This window comes from Aquarana catesbeiana, linkage group LG05 (assembly GCF_042186555.1).
Source record: "Aquarana catesbeiana isolate 2022-GZ linkage group LG05, ASM4218655v1, whole genome shotgun sequence".
NCBI classification, from domain to species: Eukaryota; Metazoa; Chordata; class Amphibia; order Anura; family Ranidae; genus Aquarana; species Aquarana catesbeiana.
In genome coordinates, this window is record NC_133328.1 from 579,031,048 (window position 1) to 579,057,801 (window position 26,754).

At 43.6% G+C, this 26,754-nt stretch overlaps 1 long non-coding RNA gene across 1 annotated transcript in view; it reads left to right on the forward strand.

Moving 5' to 3' along the window:
• LOC141146152 (uncharacterized) overlaps positions 1–26,754 on the forward strand; it is a 161,214-nt gene that overhangs the window by 27,705 nt on the left and 106,755 nt on the right. The gene's annotated exons all lie outside the window — the stretch shown is intronic.

Sequence of the window (26,754 nt, forward strand, 5' to 3'; positions counted from 1 at the left end):
TGTGGAAATCAATTATATTAACCAAGAAGTATCAATTCCATAGACATTTAAGAAGCTCAAAAAAGGAAAGAAACGGCCATTAAATACATGATTATAAAAAACAACCACTAAATTTATGATTACATATGCATAAGCATTTAACTTTGTATTTACTTGTGTTATCTCATATGTATTTTGCCATCTGTTTATGTATATGTAATCATGAATTTAGTTGTTTTATATGATCATGTATTTAATGGCCGTATCTTTCCTCCTTTGAGCTCCTTAAATGTCTGGAATTGAAACTCCTCGATTAATATAATTAATTCCCACTAGATGACACATGATTCATTTCTGCAGCCTTAAACTTCAAAGAACTAACCCTTATCTCATTAAGAGTTTGACCTGACAAGTGACGTCTGTAATAATTATTTAAATTGAGGCTTGGTTATGTGGTGGAGCACAATGTAAATCAAGACCTGGTTGCAGCTCAGATTGAGGCTTTGTTTGCGGCCATTTTAGTATATAAGATGATGACGCAGCATGACGCCAGTGCCCCAGAAGACATCACCTATGATGAAATGCATAATATTTTACTCTTTGATGTAAGTGCATTTATAATTTTAACATTATTTAATTATTAACAATTATAAATTAATTAATTTACACTATGTGGATTGTTTACTTCCATGTTTCCATATGAATGCTGCTGAAATGGCGATGTGATGACCATCTCTGTAAGGATCCTTGTCACCTTGGGAGAGTGCCAGTGGATGTGTGGTGACTCCAATATGGTTTTAATGGGCTCTTTGTGACCTTTTGGTCATGTACAGCTGTTAAGTCTGTATTTTTACCATTGAGGAGGTGGTCATTAATGTACAGATTTTCCAACATATTGGTGGTGGAGAACTATTTTTGAGGCTGTGGCCTTGATATGAACTTCTATTAAGAGGACTTTTTGTCGCGTGGACTCTTACTTTTTCTTTGAATATTTTTTATCATTCCTTAATTAAATGGAATTTACAGTGGGTACAGAAAAAAAAAATCACATTTTGTTGCTTAAAAAAAAAAAAAAAATCACATTTTGTTGCTTTGCAGCCTGAAATAAAGGCAGACACAGTTTTTGTTTTATCCAGCTGTAGTTACTCAGTGCAACTTATAACATCCAAGTGAAAGATATAACACCAACATGCCTGAAAACAAAATTCAAAAAACAGAATCACTGGGTTGGAAAAAGGATCACCCCCCTTCTAAAAATTACTTGTAAACTCAATCAGGTGTAGCTAATTACTCAATGGCACACAAAGCCATTTGACTTTCAGCTGTGGTCATTTTGCTTAGCTCAGCATGAAAAGAGCTTTCCTGGAGCATTTCAGTTCCTGGTAGTGCAACTGAAGCAAACAATCAACTATGGGTGGCAAGGTACTGTGAAAAGACCTCCGGGAAAAAGTTGTACACAATCACAAGTCAGGAGATGGATACAAAAAAATGTCAAAGCTTTATTAATGCCTGGAAGCACAGTAAAGTCTATTATTAAGAAGTGGAAGGTATTTGGTACAACAACACAGGCCCTCCCTTGATCAGGATGTCGCTCCAAACTGGATGAAAGAGCCAGGCGGAAACTGGTCAGAGAGGCTACCAAGAGGCCTAGAACAACACTGAAGCAGTTGAAGGAATTTATGACAAAGTGGTCATTGTGTACATGTGACAACAATATCACAAGTTCTCCACAAATGTGTCTTGTATGGGAGGGTTGCAAGAAAAAAGCCACTCCTCAAGAAAGGTCACATTCAGTCACAACTGAACTTTGCCAAAACGCACCTTGAAGATTCTGAGGCCACATGTAAAAAGGTGTTCTGGTCAGATGAGACTAAAATTGAATTATTTGGCCTCAACACCAAACTATATGTCTGACAGAAATCCAATAGAGCTCACCATCCAAATAACACCATTCCTACAGTAAAGCATGGAGGTGATAATATCATGTTATGGGGGTGTTTCTCTGCAGCAGGGGCTGGAGCACTTGTCAGGATAGAAGGAAAAATGGATGGGGCAACAAAAACTTCAAATTCTTGAGGGAAAATCTGCTGCCCTCTGCCAGAAAGTTGTCAATGGGAAGAAGGTTTACCTTCCAACATAAAAGATTTATGTAAACTAATGCGCAATCCACAGTAAACAGAGTGAAATAATATATGCAGCAGTTAACATTCAAATGTGTCCCCACAAAAAGATAAATATAATAAAAAAATGCGGCGTTAGCTTCAAAGTGCTTATTAAAGTGTTATGCGAACACAGCAAAACCTTTAAACCAAAAAAAGTGCAAGTCACCTTAGCAGCAAATCAAAAACTAAAGTGCTGTGAATAGCCCATATAAATGATACACACGAATGAGTAAATAACATAATAAACTTGATGCCTATAAATTAATGTTCATAAGCTGTATCTAACATAGTAAACATCCATTTAGTGAAATAACATATCAAAAATCAGTCCCAAGTCATAAAGTGCCTGTGCATTAAACAAAGGTTGATGATGAGATGTGAAGATCAAGTGCTAAGTAGACATCAATTCTTAAAAGTTGTGATCACAATTGCTTCCACCCAGTGGCGTAGCGTTGGGGGGTGCGGAGGGGGCCATGGCTCCGGGCGCAACATTTAGGGGGGGCGAAATTCCGCACCAGTGTGTGTCACTACTGGCTGCCTCCTCCTAAATTTACTTTCCTATGTCCCTACGCTCTGGCTGCCATGTTCAGTCCGCAATTGGGTGTATGGGGTCATGTGCGGCGGCGGGGTTGGCCTGTCCACGATCGCGGTAGATCCTGGAGTCCCGCCTCTGCACATGTTCAGTCTACGGCACCCTATGATTGGGCGAATGGGGTCATGTGCGGAGGCGGGACTGCAGGAGCAACCATGATCGTTAACAGGCCAGCCCCGCCCCTGCACATGACCCCATACGCCCAATCACAGGGTGCCAGAGTCTGAACATGGCGGAGCGCAGGGGACACAAGAAATCGCGATTGTGAGTCGCCGCTGTCTTCTCCTCTTCCTCCTCCCCTCCGGACCGATGGAGAACAAACAAGAGAAGGTGAAACTCTCTCGTGATCATGAGAGTCGTGTTGCTGGCCCCGGGGGGAGGGACGCGGTCTGGGGAGAGGGAGCAGCCAGCCAGAGAGAGAGAGTAGAAGAGCAGCTAGAGTCATGCAGTGTAGTGGTCAGTATAGGAATACTGTAGGTAGGATAGTATAGTGGTCAGTATAGTGGTCAGTGTAGTGGGAAATGTAGTGTAGTGGACAGTATAGTGGTCAGTGTAGTGTAGTGTTCAGTATAGTGGACAGTATAGAGGTCAGTGTAGTGTAGTGGACAGTATAGTGGTCAGTGTAGAGGAAAGTGTAGTGTAGTGGTCAGTATAGTGGTCAGTGTAGTGTAGTGGACAGTATAGTGGAAAGTGTAGTGTAGTGGTCAGTGTAGTGAACAGTATAGTGGTCAGTGTAGTGGATGGTATAGTGGACAGTGTCGTGTAGTGATCAGTATAGTGGAAAGTAGAGTGTAGTGGTCAATATAGTGGACAGTATAGTGTAGTGGACAGTATAGAGGTCAGTGTAGTGGACAGTATAGTGGTCAGTGTAGTGGACAGTATAGTGGTCAGTGTAGTGGACAGTATAGTGGTCAGTGTAGTGGTCAGTGTAGTGGACAGTAGAGTGTAGTGGTCAATATAGTGGACAGTATAGTGGACAGTATAGTGGTCAGTGTAGTGGACAGTATAGTGTAGTGGTCAGTATAGTGGACAGTATAGTGTAGTGGTCAGTATAGTGGACAGTATAGTGTAGTGGACAGTATAGTGGTCAGTGTAGTGGACAGTGTAGTGGTCAATATAGTGGACAGTATAGTGTAGTGGACAGTATAGCGATCAGTATAGTGTAGTGGACAGTATAGTGGTTAGTGTAGTCGGCAGTATAGTGGACAGTGTAGTGTAGTGGACAGTGTAGTGTAGTGGTCAGTGTAGTGGACAGTATAGTGGTCAGTGTCGTGGACAGTATAGTGGTCAGTGTAGTGGACAGTGTAGTGGACAGTATAGTGGTCAGTGTAGTGGACAGTATAGTGGACAGTGTAGTGTAGTGGAAATTGTAGTGTAGTGGTCAGTGTAGTGGACACTATAGTGGTCAGTGTAGTGGACAGTATAGTGGTCAGTGTAGTAGTCAGTGTAGTGGACAGTGTAGTGTAGTGGTCAGTATAGTGGACAGTAGAGTGTAGTGGTCAATATAGTGGACAGTACAGTGTAGTGGACAGTATAGTGGTCAGTGTAGTGGACAGTATAGTGGACAGTATAGTGTAGTGGACAGTATAGTGGTCAGTGTAGTGGACAGTATAGTGGTCAGTATAGTGGACAGTATAGTGGTCAGTATAGTGGACAGTATAGTGGTCAGTGTAGTGGACAGTATAGTGGACAGTGTAGTGGTCATTATAGGAATCAGGTTGGTTAGTACTATTGTAGGAAGGGAAGGGACAGGACTCGGGGAGTGCTAAAAGTCCGCAAGTTAGGGGGCACAAATTACTTGCCTTGCCCCGGGACAACCCACGCTACACCACTGCTTCCACCATCCAAATATCAACCAGGAGTGTGCCCCAGCAGCTCACCTTAATCAAAGACACAGCGGGTCTGACAGCACTTTGGTAAAGGATCCTTTATGGCAGATCACGTTCCACTCTCCTCACTTAAATGAAAGACCACAGCAGGTCTGGCGGCGCTTTAATATATGAATTGTTTATGGAAGATCACAGTCCACTCTCCTCTCCTTATAGCATAAAACAAGGGATATGGTATGTGGCACAGCAATCAAGGATACTCTTCCACTATGCTGTATTACTTCTCCCCTCCTCTCCTCTATTCAAGGGCCATATAAAACAAATTAGATCTTCATAGTGCAGTAATTCCATAAAAACTGTGATTTTATTGAAATGTAGTAACTTACATCTAGAATAAAAGACAAGCAGCATTGATAAATTCAAGACTTCCGGTCTCAGATGCAACCGGAAGTGACGTCATCCTGCTCCTCCCGAAGCGTTGTGTCACAGATCACATGACCTTCTCAAGAGCCCACTGTCTTGAATTTATCAACGCTGCTTGTATTTTATTCTAGCTGTATGTTACTACGGTTCAATAAAATCACTGTTTTTATTTAAGAATTGATGTCTACTTAGCACTTGATCTTCACATCTCATCATCAACCTTTGTTTAATGCACATGTACTTTATCACTTAGGACTGATTTTTTTATATGTTATTTCACTAAATGGATGTTTACTATGTTAGATTTAGCTTATGGACATTAACATATGCATTAAGTTTATTAAGTTATTTACTCATTGATGTGTATAATTTATATGAGCTATTCACAGCACTGTAGTTTTTGATTTGCTGCTAAGGTGACTTGCACTTTTTTGTGCTGTGTTTATGTAACACTTTAGCACTTTGAAGGTAGCGCCACATTTTTTATTACCATCCAACATGACAATGACCCAAAGCACACAGCAAAAATGACCACACAGTAGTTGAAGGAGAAAAAGGTGAATTTCCCTGCATGGCCTAGTCAGAGCCCAGACTTAAAGTGATACTAAGGTCTTCTTTTTTTTCTTTAGTAAAATAGTAAACATGTTATACTTACCTGCTCTGTGAAATGATGGTGTTATATATTTCTCTTGGATGTTATAAGTTGCACTGAATAAATACAGCTGGATAAAAGAAAAACTGTCTTCATTTCAGGCTGCAAAGCAACAAAGAGTAATTATTTTAAAGGGTGGGAGGGGGATTCTATGCTATACCCACTGCAGGGACGTGCAGTCAGGGAGGCAGGTGAAGCAGAGCCTCACCTGCCATGAACATTAAAAAAAAAAATCGAGCTTTGGGGGTCACAGCTCGGCGACCTGAGGTCACAGAGACCCCAAATTTGGGGGGTAGGTCACATAATTCCTACCCCACCACTGGTAAATTTGGGGCTTCTATGACCTATGGTTCCAGAGATATGGAGCTCCTTGCGCAGCCTGTCAGAAGCTACATACAGAGTGGCCAGTTGAAATACAAGCTGGCACAGCAGACTAATGCCCCGTACACACAATCGGACTTTCCAACAACAAAACCGTGGATTTTTGTTCGAAGGTTGTTGGCTCAAACTTGTCTTACATACACATGGTCACACAAATGTTGGTCAACAATTACGAATGTAGTGACGTACAAGAAGGAAGTTCAATAGTCATGCACTATCCTTTGGGCTACTTCTGCTAATGTTGTGTTTGGTGAGCATTGATTCCGAGCATGCGTGGACTTTTGTGCGACGGACTTGTGTACACACGATCGGAAAGTCCGACAACAAAATTTGTTGGAAGAAAATTTTGAGAACCTGCTAGCCAACATTTGTTGGCGGAAAATCTGACAACAAATGTTCAGTGGAGCATACACACGGTTGGACTTTCCGCCAACAAGCTCATATCCAACATTTGTTGTCATAAAATCCGATACGGTGGCATTACGGGGCATGAGAGGTTGAGCTCACAGTGCCTCTCCTCAAATCTTGTCAGAGGCACTGAGCTCAATGGACAGCTTGGAGTCTTGGACCAATGGTAAAGTACCATTAGCCCCAGTTGTTAAAAAAAAAATGCTGCAGTGGAGGCACGCCTCTCACTGCAGTGCCATAGAAGGGGCATGTGTCTAAAAGACAAATTCTCCCTTCCAGACCAGCCCTTAACTACAAGGAAATACGATTTACCCAGTTAAGAGGGAGAGTTGACAACTGGCCACCCCATTCCATGTCCTAGTTATTGGCTGTGCCTAGCTATTGGTTATTGCACCCACCCATCAAGCTTAAGGACCAGTAGGTCGTAATGGGCAGGCCAGGGATTGACTTTCTGAATAAAGTCTATATTTGATTGCAGCAAGTTTCCTTTATTTATAAATGTAAAGGTTCACTTGAAGGCATGCACGGCTAGCCTGCTATCCTGATGTTAATGTATAGTTTTTAAAATGTATTTTTATTATCTCATAAATATTACTCTTGTTCTGTGTTATTTATTAGAAAAGACACACATGAAACATGAACTGAAATAAATGATGACATTCATAAACATATTAATTCACCATTAGACAGTGCCCTACCAGGTGCAACACAATTCGTAGCAGAGTCTGCTTGCTATGGGGACACTTGTGTAGGCTTGATCACAAGCTTGGCCCCACCCACTGTTGTGTCCTCACAGGCTGTGATTGACAGCAGCAGGAGCCAATAACTCCTGCTGCTGCCTCCATGTCTGATGAGGAGATTGATTGAGATCAGGTTTAGGTAAGTATGTGGGGGGAGAACTGAACACAGGTTTTCCACCTTAAGGGATAAGTTCACCTTTCGTAACATGTTACACCCATATTCAGGGAGTAACATATTACGAACGGACCGGCCCCCCAATTCCCCCATCTGACAGCTAGTGAGGACTTCCCCCTCCACTAGCTGTCACAATTTTAAAAAATTGTGTCCGAGCAGGGCTCTGCCCGCCCGGCCGCGTTACTCATTCAGAGTTCTGTGAATGGAAAATGAAAAGGTTCAACATTCTTTGCGGGCTGTCGGCTTGTAGTTTTCAATGAACTACCACGGTGCTGTGGAGCGCCATGGTAGTTCATTCTCTCTTCCTCTCAGATTATATCTGCTTGCCTGTACAGGATGTACAGGCACACAGATACGCTCACCTACTGAGACCTACATGGCCTCAGCAATCTGCTGATCGCTGGTGGTCTCCAAACTTTCTAAACAAAGGGCCAGTTTACTGCCCTTCAGACTTTAGGGGGCAGGACTGTTGGCATTGGAAGTAGAAAATGCCCTGGCATCAGTGGGAGTAAACAATGCCATGTCTTTGGTGTCAGTGAGAGAAATTGTGCCCCATCATTGGTGTCATTTGGTGGGAAGAATCATGCCCCAATGTTGGTGTCACTGGGAGGAACTGTGCTCCATCGTTCATGTCATTTGGAGGAATTGTATTAGTGTTAGTGGGGGGAATTATGCCCCAATGTTGGAGTCAGAGGATGAAATATTGCCCCAAGGACCGGATAAAAGCAGGTAAAGGGCCACAGTTTGGAGACCACTGTTTTAGAGGCTCCAGAAACAAAAAATAGATGTACATTTTTTTTTACCTACAAAAAAATGTGCATTCATAATTTTTTGTTAAAAGATGAACTTGTCCTTTAATGAAGATAAAACCTTCTACCATTAAAAGAACTTTAATTCCTTATCTTTATTTCCTATACCTTCATTTATATTGTTTTTTCAGAAAAAGTAACAGTGACAGGGGTTGGGCAAACTATAACTCAGGGGGTACTTACAGCTGTCAACTTTTATTTACTGGCTTCAAAAATGAAAAAAATTAATTGTTGCTTCAACTGCTCAAACACCTCCTATGCCCCGTACACACGGTCGGATTTTCCAATGGAAAATCTTCAATGGGAGCTTTTTGTTGGAAATTCTGTCCGTGTGTAGGCTCCATCGGACATTTTCCATCGGAATTTCCGTCACACAAAATTTGAGATCTGGATCTCAAATTTTCCAACAACAAAATCCGTTGTTGGAAATTCCGATCGCGTGTACACAATTCTGACGCACAAAGTTCCACGCATGCTCCGAATCAAGCAGAAGAGCCGCACTGGCTATTGAACTTCATTTTTCTCGGCTCGTCGTACATGTTGTACGTCACCGTATTCTTGATGTTTGGAATTTCCGACAAGCTTTGTATGACCGTGTGTATGCAAGACAAGTTTGAGCCAACATCCGTCGGAAAAAATCCATGGATTTTGTTGTCGGAATGTTCAATGTGCGAACGTGTATACGTGGCATTATAGTGTTACGGTTTGTGCAATCTCCTGTCACAGTCATTGAACAACTTGACCTGCATGTAAATGTAGGCTAAATATAATAAATGTATATAAATATAATTACACACATTCATTTTATGCATTTTTTAGAACACCTTTTTTTGTGATAGCAATCATTAAGGGTAGGCTTATAGTGGTAGTAAATTCCGCTTTTAACTTGTATTATAGGCTTTTTATTATATAACCTTATTATAGACTTACCTGTAGGTACAGTGAATATCTCCTAAATGTGCACTGTTTAGGAGTTATTAAAATGTGTAGCAGCCAATGATGTTACCAGCACATGTGGGTAGGTGCAGTGTGGTATGTTGCGCAGTAAACACTCTGCTTGCAGAAAACAGAACTGAATTGAAACAGTTCAGTAATGCACAACAAGCTCAGCGGGAAGACAACTTGACCGAGTGCACACACAAGATGCACAGCGATGAGTAGTAGCAGTAGGTCTCAGGTGTGCCAACAGCATCTGTCTCGAGGGCCGAAATGCAGCCTGACCGGTTCATACCCAAGTGGGGAGGTTTACAGGAAGGATGGTGTATCCCTGAACTCTCCCTACTAGTTTGTAACCTCTCCCTGATGCTAATCACTGTCCCTACTCTGTCAACACGTGAAATGCCTGCCAAACTAGGGAACCATGGTCTTAAATAGACCCTGCCTGGGGGCGTGGCTTGACCCATGGCGGGATAGGACGTGTGGCTGTTTAGCTCCCATTTCGGTCTCTATTTCACGCCACAGCACCACCAACAGATCCACACTAACCTCATCAGATGAGCAGGCGAGGAGGCAGCACTACTCCCCGAGCTCCAGGGACCCAAAAAACGGGAGAAATCGTCCGGTTCTTTCATAAAAAGGGGCCGGATCCCAATACCATGCTGGCTTTCAAGATGGCGGCGACCCACTCGGCGGCTGCACACGCTGCCTCTCAGGTACAGGATACACATTCCCCCTCACTCCCCCCAGACCTCTGCTCCTGAGCCTGTTCACTCCAGAAGCCCTTCTCCTTCCCCTCACAGCTCCAAAGATAGCTGGGACATGGAGGCTTACATAAAAGCCCTCCCCACCAAGCATGACATTGAATTTTATATAGGCAGACTGGAGAGATCCTATAAGAGGGAGATTACTGACCTTCGCAAGGACATAGGTCACCGCATGGAGGATATTGAACACTCTGTAGAAGAATCCGTCGTTAGAATCACAGAGCACGACGAGATTCTGCAGCAGCACACTATGCAGATCCAGCAACTGTTCTATGGCTTAGATGACCAAGAGAACAGAAGTTGTTGCAATAATATTCGCATCCGCGGCTTACCAGAGACTGTGGAAAACAAAGATCTGGCGACAGCAGCTACCGCCATGTTTAACCAGCTTCTGGGTAAACCTAAAGAATCTGCTATACAAATAGATCGCATCCACAGATCGCTGGGACTCTGCAACCCAAACCCAGCCTTCCCAAAAGATGTAATTTGCAGGATCCATTTCTTCAACATTAAAGCTGACATCATGCAGGCAGCTCGCTCACAAGAATTCCATCTTATTCAATGACACCCTTGTCATGTTGCTTGCTGACCTGTCCAAACAGACTCTGCTTATGTGGAAAGCCCTGAAACTAGTCACTGATGCCTTGCAAGCCAAATTAATCAAATACAAATGGGGTTACCCGTTGCAACTTTCAGCATCCTACAATGGCAAGACGGCTATCTTCCGTACGTTTGGAGACCTGGCTAACGTCCTAGGAACTTTTGACCTGCCCCAAATACGTGTGCCAGACTGGCCTCTTTAATCTGCAACCCCTGGCCTTTCTCACTCCACCAGATGGGAACCATATTCGAAAAAGAAACGTCCTCCCTCAAATGCACCCAAATCCCCGGCCGGATGAAAACCTCACACCCCCACCGGCTGGTGGGGAGACAGCCTCTTTTCTATTTTTGAACCCGGGGCTCCGTGAGAGGTAGGTGACCCTTTTGCCGCTCATCTCACCCGGTCCTCTGGGATTTGATGGACATGCCAGCCCCTGCGCCCCCCCTGAAGGTTGTGTTACACCCTTATTGCTATGAATTTAATTTGGTTTCTCTAATGTTTACTGTTTATCTTTGGTGCTGCTCTTTTGTGCGTGGATGTGCGTGGAGACCCCTCAGGTTTTTAGCTCACCCCTAGGAATACATATGCCACTTTGGGGGGTCCTGGGAGGTCCACCCGTGCAATCCGTGAACAAGTTACTAATGGTCATCTTACCATCTGACCGGGGCAGGATACCCCATGTGAGTTTTGCCACGTTCCCCAGGTTAGGGTTTGTAGAGCCTTTATTGTCTCTGTATCTAGTGTTTATATTAGGTTTATATTGTAGTGTCCATTACCTCTTCCCCATAATGGTCACTAGAGGGAGCACCTCCCTCACTACTGAGAGCAGAACCTTCAGCTCCATGATGCCCAGGTTTATATTGCGCTGCTCTCTGCTGCACTCCCATCGGGATTTCACTCCATCAGAAAGGATTAACATCCCTTACCTTGTACCACCGGCCTGGTCCACACTGCTTTTTTTCTTATCTCTTCTCCTCCCTTCTACTCTCTACCCTCCTCTCCCATCTCTCCTCCCTACTCATCCCCACCCCCCACCCCCCACCTCCCCACAGATCAAAGTCGTGCTCCTGTGTTACATCAAAATACCTTCCAATATGACTTAACCTGCAGCTCCTACCTCCATACCACATAGTGTCCATCTTAGCGTTAAACATCTACTCAATTGCCAAGGATTTAACACCCCTGAGAAACGTAGGCAATTGCTCTATCATTTTCACAAATCCAAAACGCAGATACTCCTGCTCCAAGAAACGCACTTCCATTCAGATGCGGTGCTATCACTCCCCGATAAATACTTTACCTCATGGCACCATAGCACGAACCCCGTAGCCAGATCTAGGGGGGTCTCAATAGCATTTCACCACTCCTTCACCCCTAAAGTGCTAGACTCGGATGTTGACCCTAAAGGGCGCTTTCTGTTCTTGAATTGAAATACATGCAAACGATATTCACAATTGAAAATGTTTATCTCCCTAACCAGGAGCAGCTCCGCTTCCTTTCCTCTGTGACAGCACGCCTGAAGTCTTTTGGGACCCTTAACTTGATCCTTGGGGGTGACATCAATGTCCCCCTCATCCCGAGACTGGACTCCTCCACCGGTAAGTCACACATCTCTCCCTCCACATTAACCAAGATACGCACCACCCTCACCAACCTCTCCTTGGTGGATACCTGGAGAATACTCAACCTCACTGAGAGAGACTACACATTCTATTCCTCAGCACACAGTTCCTACAGCAGGATAGACTACATCTTCCTCTCACAATCCTTATTAGACTACAATCCCACCAGCACAAATGGACCGAAACTATGGTCAGACCACACACCTGTACACATCACCCTGGGTAGACTCCCATGACATACAAGTAGCTGTACATGGAGACTGAACGATAACCTACTAACAGAAGTAGCGTTCACTGCAGCAATAACCAAGGCCATAGAGGACTTTACCCATTCCCACATTGAGGACGAGTCCTCCGCCATGAACCAATGGGAGGCTCTGAAATGCGTTCTACGGGGATTTTTATTCAGCATGGCGCTTGATTAAAACGTGCCAGATGGAAGACATTAAACACCTTTTTGCCCTTATCGCTTCTCTTGAAGCATCACATAAACGTACACTAGACCCTAAAACATTAGCAGAGTTGTCTAACGCACGTCGCAACCTCTTACGCCTTTTAATGGAATGCTCGCTAGCCGCTAAAACAAAGGGCAGCCATATCCATTACTCCCAAGCTAATAAATGCGGGAAGCACGGATCATACACCACAGACAACACAGGCAGAACATACCTCACCTTACCATCCCCTCTAACCATAAACTTCATAAGAATTCAAAAATTGTCTCCGAATTCAAGAAATTCGACGCCTCGCGCTATAATTTACCCCCTCCTTCAGCAACGAGCACCCCATCCAACCTCGCTCTCTTAGACATGCCACAATATATACAAGACACTGCCTTACCTACGATTCCCACCAACGATGTTGAAAGTCTTGAGCAGCTGATCACCACCTCAGATTTCCTGAATGTGATCAAAGGGCTCAAAAATGGCAAAAGCCCAGGCCCCGATGGATACACCCCCCCGTTCTATAAATCGTTCGCATCCCACCTGGCCCCGATTTTGGCACAAGCATTCGAAGAGGTAGAGGAGACACACCCCCTTTCACCCCAGCTACTCCAGGCGAAAATAGTAGTGATACCCAAACCAGGGAAAGACCACACAAATTGTGGCAGCTACAGATCCATATCGTTACTGAACGTTGATCTTAAACTGTTTTCAAAAATCATTGCAAATCGTCTTGCCCCCCTGGTCCCCTCCCTAGTTTACAGCGATCAAGTAGGTTTCATCCCAGGCCAAGAAGCAATGGATAACACCACTAAAACACTCCACCTAATATCACACGTTCAGCGTAAACAAATTCCCACCTGCCTTCTGGCTTGTAGTGCTGAGAAAGCCTTCGATCGGGTCAGTTGGCCGTTCCTTCAAGCGTCCCTACAACAGATAGGTCTAGGCCCCCAACTACTGGCCAAAATAATGTCTCTATACACTAACACGTCTGTGAAAGTTGTGGCTAATGGGGAAGTCTCGGAGGCCTTTGAGATCTGGAACGGCACCAGACAGGGGTGCCCACTGTCCCCCTTACTGTTAGCAATCATGATCGAACACCTAGATCAGGCGATCCGTCAGAATGACTCTATACATGGCATCCCCATGCCCTCGGCTCATGACAAGTTATCCCTATATGCCGATGACCTGTTACTTTATATCACACAACCACATATTAGCATCCCTGCCTTCATCCAAGAGCTTGATCGTTTTGGAGCTCACAATAATTTTAAACTGAATATTTCCAAAACAGAAGCCCTTAATATATCACTACCTCCAATGATCTTGACCACAATTCGAAAGCAATTCCCTTTCCATTGGCAATCCCGGTCGATTAAATACTTAGGGACTGAGATCCCTTGAGACTTTCAGGACATCTATCCCCTGAACTTCAGCCCCTTACTGACTACGAAAAGACGCTCCTTAGAATCATGGCACCATCTCAAACTTTCATGGTTCAGTTGAATGAATACCCTCAAGATGGACATCCTCCCCAAATTATTATACCTATTTCAAGCCCTCCCTATTACTCTTCCTAATGCCTTTTTCCACACACTCTGCTCTCTGGTGATCAAATTCATTTGGCAACACCACCCACCTAGACTTAAACATAAAATACTGTGCTCCCTCAGGCTCAGAGGAGGCATGGTCTCTCTGACTTCCATGTTTATCATGCCTCTGCCATAATATCCAGACTACTTAAATGGTTCCCCTGCCCCTTGACTAAACACTCTACATCTGTAAAACAGGACATGGCCCAAGTTCTCTACTTTGGGGATACAACACTAAATTCCACACAATCACTGAGCTTTCCCCCTTGACACTGGTGGCACTAGCCCTATGGTACGCTAGACAACTCACCTATGCATTGTCCACAGACCTTAGCCCACTGACCCCATTATTTGACAACCCAGCACTCCTTGCCTAATATGCCCAGGAGCACTGTGGCTCTTACGACAGAACCCAATAGCCCTCGGCACGATTATTCGTCCACTCCACAAGAGGCCAATTCCTACCGCAACAAGGTCACCCTTCCCCAACCACATCTGACTGGCTATCCGAGCTATCCCTGTCACAATTTAGCAAAACTCTACACCTATCCGGACAGATCCACAGACCACTCACTGTTTTCAAGGTTATGTGTAGTCTCTCTCAGACCCCCAGACATACAGTGGGGACAGAAAGTATTCAGACCCCCTTAAATTTAAATTTTTCACTCTTTCTTATATTGCAGCTATTTGCTAAAATCATTTAGGTTCATTTTTTTCCTCGTTAATGTACACACAGCACCCTATATTGACAGAAAAACACAGAATTGTTGACATTTTTGCAGATTTATTAAAAAAGGAAAACTAAGATATCACATGGTCCTAAGTATTCAGACCCTTTGCTCAGTATTTAGTAGAAGCACCCTTTTGATCGAATAAAGCCATGAGTCTTTTTGGGAAAGATGCAACAAGTTTTTCACACCTGGATTTGGGGATCCTCTGCCATTCCTCCTTGCAGATCCTCTCCAGTTCTAGCAGGTTGGATGGTAAACGTTGGTGGACAGCCATTTTTAGGTCTCTCCAGAGATGCTCAATTGGGTTTAAGTCAGGGCTCTGGCTGGGCCATTCAAGAACAGTCACGGAGTTGTTGTGAAGCCACTCCTTCGTTATTTTAGCTGTGTGCGGGCTTTCATGTGTCTTGAACTGAGGAGAGGCTTCCGTCGGGCTACTCTGCCATTAAGCCCTGACTGGTGGAGGGCTGCAGTGATGGTTGACTTTCTACAACTTTCTCCCATCTCCTGACTGCATCTCTGGAGCTCAGCCACAGTGATCTTTGGGTTCTTCTTTACCTCTCTCACCAAGGCTCTTCTCCTCCGATAGCTCAGTTTGGCCGGATGGGCAGCTCTAGGAAGGGTTCTGGTTGTCCCAAACGTCTTCCATTTATGGATTATGGAGGCCACTGTGCTCTTAGGAACCTTAAGTGCAGCAGAAATTTTTTTGTAACCTTGGCCAGATCTGTGCCTTGCCACAATTCTGTCTCTGAGCTCTTCAGGCAGTTCCTTTGACCTCATGATTCTCATTTGCTCTGACATGCACTGTGAGCTGTAAGGTCTTTTATAGACAGGTGTGTGGCTTTCCTAATCAAGTCCAATCAGTATAATCAAACACAGCTGGACTCAAATGAAGGTGTAGAACCATCTCAAGGATGATCAGAAGAAATGGACAGCACCCCGAGTTAAATATATGAGTGTCACAGCAAAGGGTCTGAATACTTAGGACCATGTGATATTTCAGTTTTTCTTTTTAATAAATCTGCAAAAATGTCAAATGTGTTTTTCTGTCAATATGGGGTGCTGTGTGTACATTAATGAGAAAAAAAATAACTTAAATGATTTTAACAAATGGCTGCAATATAACAAAGAGTGAAAAATTTAAGGGGGTCTGAATACTTTCCGTCCCCACTGTACCCTCTCTCTGATCTACAAAGAAATTCTGTCCCATACCCATAATGTACTACCTAACTATACGCAAAGGTGGTCCAGAGACTTGGGGATTGAAATATCTTCGGGACAATGGCATACCTCATTCACACTCACACACAAAACATCTATCTCCGTATTTACCCAGGTTAATTACACTGAATCCCGGTGGTACAGGGACCCAGTCACGGTTCACAGAATCTTCCCTAGCGCTTCGGACGTCTGCTGCCGCTGTCACAGAGGTGAGGGCACTTACCTCCACGTTTGGTGGGAGTGTGGTCGAGTTTGCCCTTTTTGGAACCACATTTTTGAAACTTACAATGACATGTATAATGAGTCTCTCGTTCCCTCCCCTAAGGTAGCCCTCCTTTCTATTCTACCTGGTCCAATTAACTCACATAAGAAGTGCCTTCTCAGATTCCTTCTGTCAGCCGCTCACCATGTCATAACACAACATTGAAAATCAGAAGCTATCCCCCCCTCCATAAATGGATAGACATCATCAACGACACCATGCTGATGGAGGAATTACAGGCTAAGGCGGGAGATACATGGGACAAACAAACCAAACTGGCTTCATTACTCCTCCTCTGACCCTCTCCTTAATAGGATCTCTACTTATGGAGCATAACTGCTTAGATCTAGAGGTATAAGGTATAATATTGTTACCACCTGCTAAGGTCGACCAGTGAAATCGGATCTATAACTTTGTCAGCTGCATTTTCCCTGCAAAGTTTGGAATACCAGTTATCGGGATCATGCCATGTATGCACTGTCCCTACCCCCCCCCCCCCCCCGACCTTTCTTTCTACCCTCTTCTATACCTCCCTCACCTGTTTGTTTTTGAGTTGTATACCATTGCCTGTAATCCATAATGTCATTAATATCAAACTATATTATGGAGAACTGTTTCAAGTACTTATACAACCGTTTGCTATACATTGTGATATTTGCTTACTACTACCCCCCCTCCTTTTCTTTACTCTGTACCCCCAGTTGTTTTATCTGAAAATCAATAAAAAACATTCAACCTTAAATAGAACCTGCCTGACCCAAGATGGCTGCCAAAGTCACATGGGAGGACAGCATGCAATTGGATGCTGCCTCTCTGTGACTAAGGATATCATAGAGGAACGAGGCGCCTCTTGACTTCCTCTTCCACCTGCATTGCTGTTACGGGGTGAGCACCACCTGCAGTGGAGAAAATGAACTTCACCTGCCTACATGCACTGAGCTCTCAAAGAATGACACACTTGAGTATGCCATCTGTTGAGAGAGCTGTGCCGCAACTGTGACTACCGCACACATGTGAGGGAGTGACTTTATTGTGGCTTGTCCATTGAAGTGGCCAGAGCCCATGAACCCGGAAGGAATACCGGGTAAAGATAGAATTCCTGTCAGCGGTGACAGCACGCAGCTGGAGAGATCTGTTTTTTAATGTTTTCTGCACTGTACTATACGTGGCATGCAATACCTCATTATGACCTACTATATTCCCCCACCGTACAATTCAAATCTGGTCACCGAGGGCTTTCTATACATGGCGCAACACCCCACAATCCCAGCCATTTCGCTAGGGGACTTTAATGTGGTTTTAAACCTGGCAATGGACAGACTACAGCTGAGTCGGAGTGCTCAACTCCCTAACATTACCCGCTTTGGGCGTACAATGACGGAATTCTCGCTGACCGATACATGGCAATACAAATACCTGAACACTCAGGCATTCTCATGCTTTTCAGCGACACACTCCACCATGTCCCGAATAGACTTCATACTGGTTTCTGATGTTTTGCTTCCCTTGTTGACAGACTTGGGCTATCACACTAGGTCCCTATCTGATCATGCTCCATGCTGGGCTACCCTGCACCTTGCCCCACAAACAGGCCCCCACGCATGGCGTCTTCATCCCTTTTGGCTGTCCGCTTTAAAAGATCAGGAGGACATACATAGGGAATGGCAGTTTTATTTTATTATTAACCGGGATACGGCCTCAGTAGGTATGGTCTGGGAGGCATTTAAACTGCATGTCCGTGCCACTCTTTCTACACGCATAAATAGATTGAAAGCTTCTTCAAAAGTATTACTTCAACGGGCCTCTGAAAAACTAGAATCAGTAACGGATGAATTTAGGCTAGATCCCACGCCGGCCAAAGCATCAGCACTTAACAGCTTCAAACTCATATACTAGACCATTGGTGGTCCTAGATTCATTAAATGGGTACAATTGTTATACTTCTCCCCAGAGGCCAGGGTAACGGTGAATGGGTGGACTTCGGACCCCTTCCAGCTGGGGCGGGGAACCTGACAGGGCTGCCCGCTGTTCCCACTCCTATACACCCTAGCGGTTGAACCACTTGCCATCTCCCTTAGGACGAACCCAAATGTACATGGTCTTCGTATGGGGACCCTGGTAGAGACGGTGAGCCTTTATGCAGATGATATGCTCCTTTACTTGGAAGATACTGGCCCGTCTCTTCAGGAAGCCCTTCAGACCATCGAAGATTTCGGAAAACATTCAGGACTGCGCATGAACTGGTCCAAATCGCAAATTTTGCCCCTAGACATATCACCCCCTACACGCTGCTCGGCTTCCCTCCCCTTGCAAAGGGTTGCGTCTATTCAGTATTTAGGCATACAAATTACTAGAGAGCTTTTCATGTATTACATAGCTGCACAGCTCTCACACTTTATCACATCCACAAAACGGATAAAATCAGATACCAAACCCTAACATGTAGAAAGCCGAACAATGATACTTATTCCCCTTTACAAGTATTATTTATAGGTAGGGGTGGCAGGAGGGGAGGAGACCGCCAGAACCCTCAACTGCTTCAACATAAACGCATTTGGGAGATTGCGCTTAAACTGACCGGTGCCGATTTCTTCCACTCACACACACCCCTGTGGCACAACCCCCAGCTGAGGGAACTGTCGTCTCTCCCGGGAGCTACCGTATGGGCCACCAAGGGGATAGTGTTTCTATACCAGGTAATTACCCCGAGGGGCGTAAGAAATTTTCAATAACTCAGAGAAGAATTTGAACTACCCTCCCACATAATATATAGTTGTATACAGTTGAGGAATGCTCTTCGAACTCAATTTGTTGACGGATTCCCTAACCCACAAACAATACCACTGGTTGATGTAATTATAGGAGCAGACCCAGCCAAACTGATATCCACTCTATATAACATATTACGAACACGCTCGGTGGCAAGAATCATAGACACAGCTAAAGTTAGATGGGAGGAAGACATAGGCCCAGTGGATGACTCTGACTGGGATGAGGTATTAGAAAACGCTAAGAAGGTTTCGCCTAGGCTCTCCGAGCGCCTGACTCAGCTGTATTTAAATCCTATCTCACACCGACACGCATAGCCAAATTCTCTCCGAACCAGAACCCAAAGTGTCCAAGGTGTTCGGGCAGCCCATGCTCATTTTTTCACCTAATTTGGACATGCCCAGATATCCAAAATTACCCGGCACAAATCATTAAATTTTTACATGACCACATGGGTTCGCCCGTACAGCCGGATCCCAGACCATGTATACTGGGGTTGCTTCCGGACGTCACCATTGACAAGTTTCTAGCTACCTTCCTTTACGAAACTCTCTTCTGCGCCAGAAAGTTAGTCGCTAAACACTGGATGAGGACCATCTCTCCCACAATCCAGGCCTGGATTGGTGAAATAAATATGTCCTTATCATATAAGAAGGTTATATATCGACATAGGGGATGGCCGGCCAAGTACAACAAGATTTGGGATAGGTGGCTTGACAACATAGACACATGTATAGAGTAGCCAGGTGTGACTGACTGTACACGGGGGGAAAAGGATCACCCCAAGTTGCATGATTTTGCTACACCATACAGTATGCTGATTTTGTACATGGGAGTTTCTGTAATAGGGAAAGCAAATCTATTGTGGCAATTATTATAATACATCAATGGTAACAATAGATTATATACTTTAGTGTAAAATGTGGACGATGTATCTGTTTACGTAAATTGTATATCCTTTTTGAGTTGTACGTTATATACCATGTATGTATGCTTTACTCAGGAATAAACATGTTCTTTTAAAAAAAAAAAAAAAAAACAAGAAGCGTTGTTGATTGGCTTTTCCTCACTCGCGTCTGACAAACGCGAGTAGAGGAGAGCCGATTGTTTATCAGCGCAACCCCCCCCCCCCTCGGATTCCCACACTGGACCACCAGGGAAGCCCCCAATATGTGGATGGCCAGGTACATCCCCCATGGCCATCCACATGTGCCCAATCAGTGCCCACAAGAGGGCACTGACTGGCACCGTAGAGTAATAGATGAATTGAGTAATGCCCAGCAATGCCACCCATCAGTGTCCATCAGTGCCCATCACTGCCCTTCTGTGCCACCTATCAGTGCCACCCATAAGTACCCATCAGTGCCGTCTACGAGTGCCCATCAGTGCCACCTATCAGTGCCCATCATCAGTGTGTGTCAGTGCAGCCATATCATTGCCCGTCGTTGAAGAAAATGTACTTATTTACAAAAAACATTTAACAGAAACAAAGAAAAACTTGTTTTTTTTTCAAAATTTTCGGTCTTTTTTTATTTGTTGCTCAAAAAATAAAAATCGCAGAGGTGATCAAATACCACCAAAAGAAAGCTCTATTTTAATCTAACTAGTTTGGGTACAGTGTAGCATGACCGCGCAATTGTCATTCAAATTGCGACAGCGCTGAAAGCTGAAAATTGGCTTGGGCGGGAAGGTGTCTAAGTGTCTGGTATTGAAGTGGTTAAACATGGTTTACTACCGCATTCAAGTGGTACTAAACCCAGATATCTACCCCCTGTCTACATGAAAACAAGCAACAGGGGACACCACAAAGACAGGACACACAACAAAGCACCGATTTATATAGAAGGGTTTTAAAATAGTGTTATTTGTACCATTTTTAGCTGTTTTTTTTCTTAAGTTACAAGATCGCTGATCTTACTATCACTGTTGTATGGGCCGACTCCAAGGCAGAGCTATGCCACAGCATGTCACATGCTCTGTGGCATCACTTTAGCCATTACACATCCTCCCTTCCAGGCCATTCAGAGCGGAGTGCCCTGTCTGTCAAGCATCTCATCTGCCAGATGCATCCTCCAAAAAAAAAAAAAAAAAATAGATATACACAGCTCTGTCACACAGTATAGCCCTCCCTGGCTGGAAGGAGACCTGATTTTCTTTGCTAAATACAAGTAACACAGGTCTTGTTCTTCCACCAGCCTATGACTGGATAATAAATTAGATACAGAAGACTGATACGTTTGTCTCTCTGCTCTTTCCTTCTATCAGCATGCTCCTTGCTAGCACATCTGCTTAGTGACTGGTGCTGTTTCTCCCTTTCCAGTCTGAGTTCTGCTTGCATTTAAAAAAAAAAAAAAAAAAAAAAATACAAGTAATGATATATTTATACATTGAGAGCTTCATTGATTTGTGTCAATTAAGCCTATATTTAAACTTTTGAGTTCCTCATTTTAATAAGTTTGTAGCTTCTTCAGGTTTCAGTTTGCGGTGAACTTGTCCTTTAACTCTGAAGTCCTCCTTTATGGTTTCTGTGACAAATAATGATACCATTGCTGTCCACAATAGGTTTTCTGTCCAGGGCCATTTTCCAGCACGTCATCATCATGCATAAAGGCAAGGCAACGTACATGCAAATATGCAGATGTCATCTGCTCAGAAACAAAGTCTGCCTATGAGAAGCCAACATGAAAACTTCTCTTGTGTGTGACAGAGGAAATAAATATAGGGAAATGATGTGGCCAGGCTGTGCTGGCCTGTACTCCTGCAGTGATTATCCACAAGCTTATCTCTAATATCCATGGCATCTGCTTGTAAGTCCTGGCTAACCTGAAGTGTAGAGGCTCCAATCCTCAGCAAGGTCATGTCTCCGTTTAGTAGGGACAAGCTATAACGAATGGAACTGAAGGCTATGATCTACACGTCACTACACCAAAATAACGACATGTTTTGTTCGTCATTGCAGTGACACCATTACGATTATGAACGCTCCTCAGCTGACTACAGATCATCCTACCCGTTGTAGAATCATTGCTGAACTCCAGGAAAATAGCTAAATACATACTTATCTACCAAAGGTTTTATAATTCTTTCCAGCAGTTTTTGTGATTTATACACTTCTGCCAGATAACACAGACAGGACGGTGACACCATTTTCTTTGCTAGGGTTAAGCAATAGAGTAGTGTCACCTCTCAGCCCACAACCCATAGACCAGACATTAGAGCAGCAGCAACACACTGGTAAGGCATCGGCTGTTCTCATTCTGATCTGTCCTGTTACATGCACTTGTGCGGATAAGGAGCATGCTAACAGCATTGGATTGATTGCAAGTGCTACCCTTCCTTCTTCCAGTCTGAGAGGCCCTGTACAGGGGTAAGATCACAGAAAAAAAAAAAAAAAACCTGCATTAAAATGGTTATAATATATACACACACGTGCATCTTCTCATAAATTTAGATCAAAAAGTGAGGCTTTTTTTTATATAGCTGTTACACACAGTGATATATTTCAATCATTTTTTTTTATTTTTGATGATCATTACTTACAGCTAGTGGAAACCCAAAAGTCAGTATCTCAGAAAATTAGAATACTACAGAAGACCAATAAAAAAAAAAAAAAAAAAAAAAAAAAGATTTTTACTACAGGTCTGTTGGCTTACTGAAAAGTATGTCCATGTACAGTATCGTATGCACTCAATACTTGGTTGGGGCTCCCTTTGCATGAATTACTACATCAATGCGGCGTGGCATGGAAGCCCAGGTTGCTTCGATAGCGGCCTTCAGCTCGTCTGCATTGTTGGGTCTGGTGTCTCATCTTTCTCTTGACCATTCCCCACAAATTCTCTATGGGGTTTAGGTCAGGTGAGTTTGCTGGTCAATCAAGCAGAGTGATACCATGATCATTAAACCAGATATTGGTACTTTTGGCAGTGTGGGCAGGTGCCAAGTTCTGCTGGAAAATGAAATCAGCATCTCCATAAAGCTGGCCAGCAGAGGGGAGCATAAAAGTGCTCTGGAATTCACTGGTAGAGGGCTACATTGATTTTGGACTTGATTTAAAAAAACAAAAACAAAACAGTGGACCAACACAGCAGATGACTTGGCTCCCCAAATCACCAGACTGTGGAAACTTCACACCGGACCTCATGAAACTCGGATTCTGTGCCTCTCCACTCTGCGACCTCGATTTCTAAATGAAATGCAAAATGTTCCAGTCCGTGATGATTTGGGGAGCCATGTCATCTGCTGGTGTTGGTCCACTGTGTTTTATCAAGTCCAAAGTCAGCAGGTGTGTTACATATCTATATAAAATATATGAGTTTCACCTTTTGAATTAAAACTGAAACAAATTAACTTTTTGATGATATTCTAATTTTATGGGGGGGGGGGGGGGGGGGGTCAGCTTGCTTTAATGCTGTGAGGATGCTGAAAGCAGCAGGGCTGGGGTATGAAAAGTGGAGCAAAGGATTAACGTTTTACTTTTAAAGGCAACACAGGTTAGTTTCAGTGGTTCAGCCAAGCTACTAAAATCTCATTGCATCACATTATGTTTCTTGTGAGCTGCTAGGTATATTTTCAGTGGTATGATTGGGCCAGCAATCCCTATCACTGGAAAATGCTGCAACAGAGTAGCAAAATCTACTAGCAATTAAAGTGCATCTAAAGGTTCAGACTTTTTTTTTTTCTTTATTATTTTACTTGTGTGGCATGGATAAAATCATTTTTTTTTTCATTGCTGTCTGTGTCCCCACCAATGAGAGCCACCCTTTTTTTTGTCCTCATGCTCACCGTCAACAGGACAAAAATTGGAGTGATCAACCAGAAGAGAAAGAGGAATTCTTTCAATGAGGACTTTTGTTGAAGTGACAACTGTCCAAGAGGGGATTTCCTTTACACTGGTCTGTTGTATCTATGGGACAGGAAGTGAACTGAAATCTACCCTGGGGTACAAAGATGCTCAAAAAACCTGACAAGGGTTTTAACTATTCCCTACTCTATCAAAAATATTGTCCTTTTTTAGATATATGCTAATCTAATTTATCACAACCATATGCTTAAAGACGTACAGCCAAAGCTCGTTTGGCTGTACTACTGTGGATCACAGTAGTGCAGTTCGTTCTGCACGCCTGTGACCAGTTTTCAGCTGACAGTGGGCTGAGGGCCGATATCAGCTGACGTCAGAGCCGGTCCAGGCTTAGGTAAAATTGTGACAATGAAGTCTGGGTCCGCCCACATGTCTGGACCGGCACCTGGCTCAGCCTCTCAGGGGAGGGGCAGGGCAGACAGCAATGAAATGACCGTCTCCAGCTATCTGCTTAGGGAACCAAGCGATTGTTGGGAACGATGCTGCATCCACCTAGACAAGTATGATCCAAAAAAAAAAAAAAAAGTCTATACTTTTCTTTTAAATGGGAATAGAGTTCAATCCCTTAGCACTCATATCCATCCTGGGGCAATTTTTCCCATACAAGTATACCCTATGCAAATATATCGAAGAGACTATTTTTCCAGCAATTGTCCAGCAATCTCACTTTTTTTTAGTCTAAACTGGTCATACATTATACAATTTTCCTTTAGAATTACCAAAACTATATAATATGAGGTCGCACCTAAACACTTCTATTTCATATGCAGTCAGGCAACCCTTACACTACATAGTTGAAGGTAAATCTAAAGGAAATTGAATAGGGAGATTGTATAATGTATGGCCAGCTTAAGAGTGAAAATTACTTCTACTCTGACCCCGTGTGTCTCAAACTTTTTTCCATTGAGGCACCCTTTAAAATGGACAGTTTCGAGGCACCCCATTCTAAAATGTAGAAAACTATTCTAATAGTTTTACACAATGCAGCAACATCCACATGTAGGACACCCAACCTTAGAGCGGATTCTTCCAAAGCGAATACACTTTTGCACACTGGTATTGTCTAGTATTCCAATGTTTCTCTTCTCCCTGAATTTCTCTCCAGTCAGCTGTCACCCCAGTGCTGAGGGAGAGGGGCACAGGAGGGTCAAAAAAGGATCGTGTGGAGGCGTCCTCCTTATTAACTGGTGTTAGCTTTAACCTGACAATGGGGGTTATTTACGAAAGGCAAATCCTCTTTGCACTACAAGTGCAAAGTGCACTTGAAATTGCACTGAAAGTGCAGTCACTGTAGATCTGAGGGGGACAAGCAAGGAAAATAAACAGCATTTTAGCTTGCACATGATTGGATGATAAAATCAGCAGAGCTTCCCCTCATGTCAGATCTACAACGGCTGCACTTTCAAGTGCACTTTGCACTTGTAGTGCAAAGTGGATTTGCCTTTCATAAATAACCCCCAATGTGTCATTCAAGAGGATATTAATTAGAACAGCTGGATTTGTGCCAATATAAAAAAGATAGAAGACCCTTTGGTAACACCCATCAATATAGGATGTTTGTTTGTGCATGTTGCCTTTGAGGAAGTGATGTGTGTGCACGATAAAACTGTAGTGCTGTCTGTTCACTGCACAGCTTTCTAGTTCCTCTTGGCTCCTCATTATATTGGTTCTGTATTGTTGTTTCCCAAAAAGCCACATTCCCATTCTTGCATTGATGAGATGTAACAAGCTTGAAGCAGACAAATGTAAACTGAATAAACTGTTCTATATCTTCAGCCTCATCTGTGCAATGCAAAATGATAAAAAAAAAAAAAAAAAAACAATAGAAGGGATCATTCACACCACCTGCAGGCGAAAAGAACCTGTTTTTCTGTGTGGGTTTGTGTCCCTGCTGTACATGAAATATGAATATATCGAACTCTCCTTTCCTTACTTTATAAATGGGCCCAGATGTTTTATTGTAGTTTTGGATCTACAGCTCAAGGGCAGGGCTTAAAGTCTTTGGCTTTCCCTGCACACCTTGCTTTCCTGCAGAGGTTAAAAGGGAAAATGCACTGGCAACAGCTGACCTGCTGATTCCTGTGTCTTTCAATAGGCTACCACATTACACTGTTCATCATAGGGATGCCCTAAAGGTGTGGCATTGTTGGCCCTGAACCCCATCAAGGCCTGAAGTTGTTAACTCTATAAGCCAGATGACATCTCCTGCTAAAAATGCTAGTTTCTTGGCTCGTTAGTGACCTGTAACAAGAATGCAGAGGTCAGACCTTTTGCGACCAGATTAGCAAGGCAACACAGGAGGCGAATGGGTATGTCCCACCTGTGAGACTCTGCCTTGTGCATCACACCTAGGGAACCACAGCCAACTGATTTCCATATTACCCGTGTGTCACACCTGACCTGCTCACTCGTATCCCTGTTACATGCACAAGAAAAGAGCAAGAGACAAAACTGGGTGATGCTATGCAAACCAGCCCGGGTCACTAGTTCTACTTAAGAAAAAAAAATCTCTGAAGTAAAAAAAGGCAAAAGTTCACTAGAGATCTGTACAAGCAATCATAATTTAACTTTGGTTCATACTGATAAGGCTATATTGTGGATTGAGTGGTTGCTAGTAGGTTATTGTAATTGACTACAGTGAAAGAAGCAGCACAGTAATAAGCTCATCTGCCACTCTGGTTTCTTCTATCAGCATGCTTCTTGACAGCACATGAACCATTTGGCTCCTTGTACTGTTTCTCCCTCTCATACTTCACCCCTGCTAATGTCAAGTCAAAATTAAGATACTTACACTGCTTGCATTTA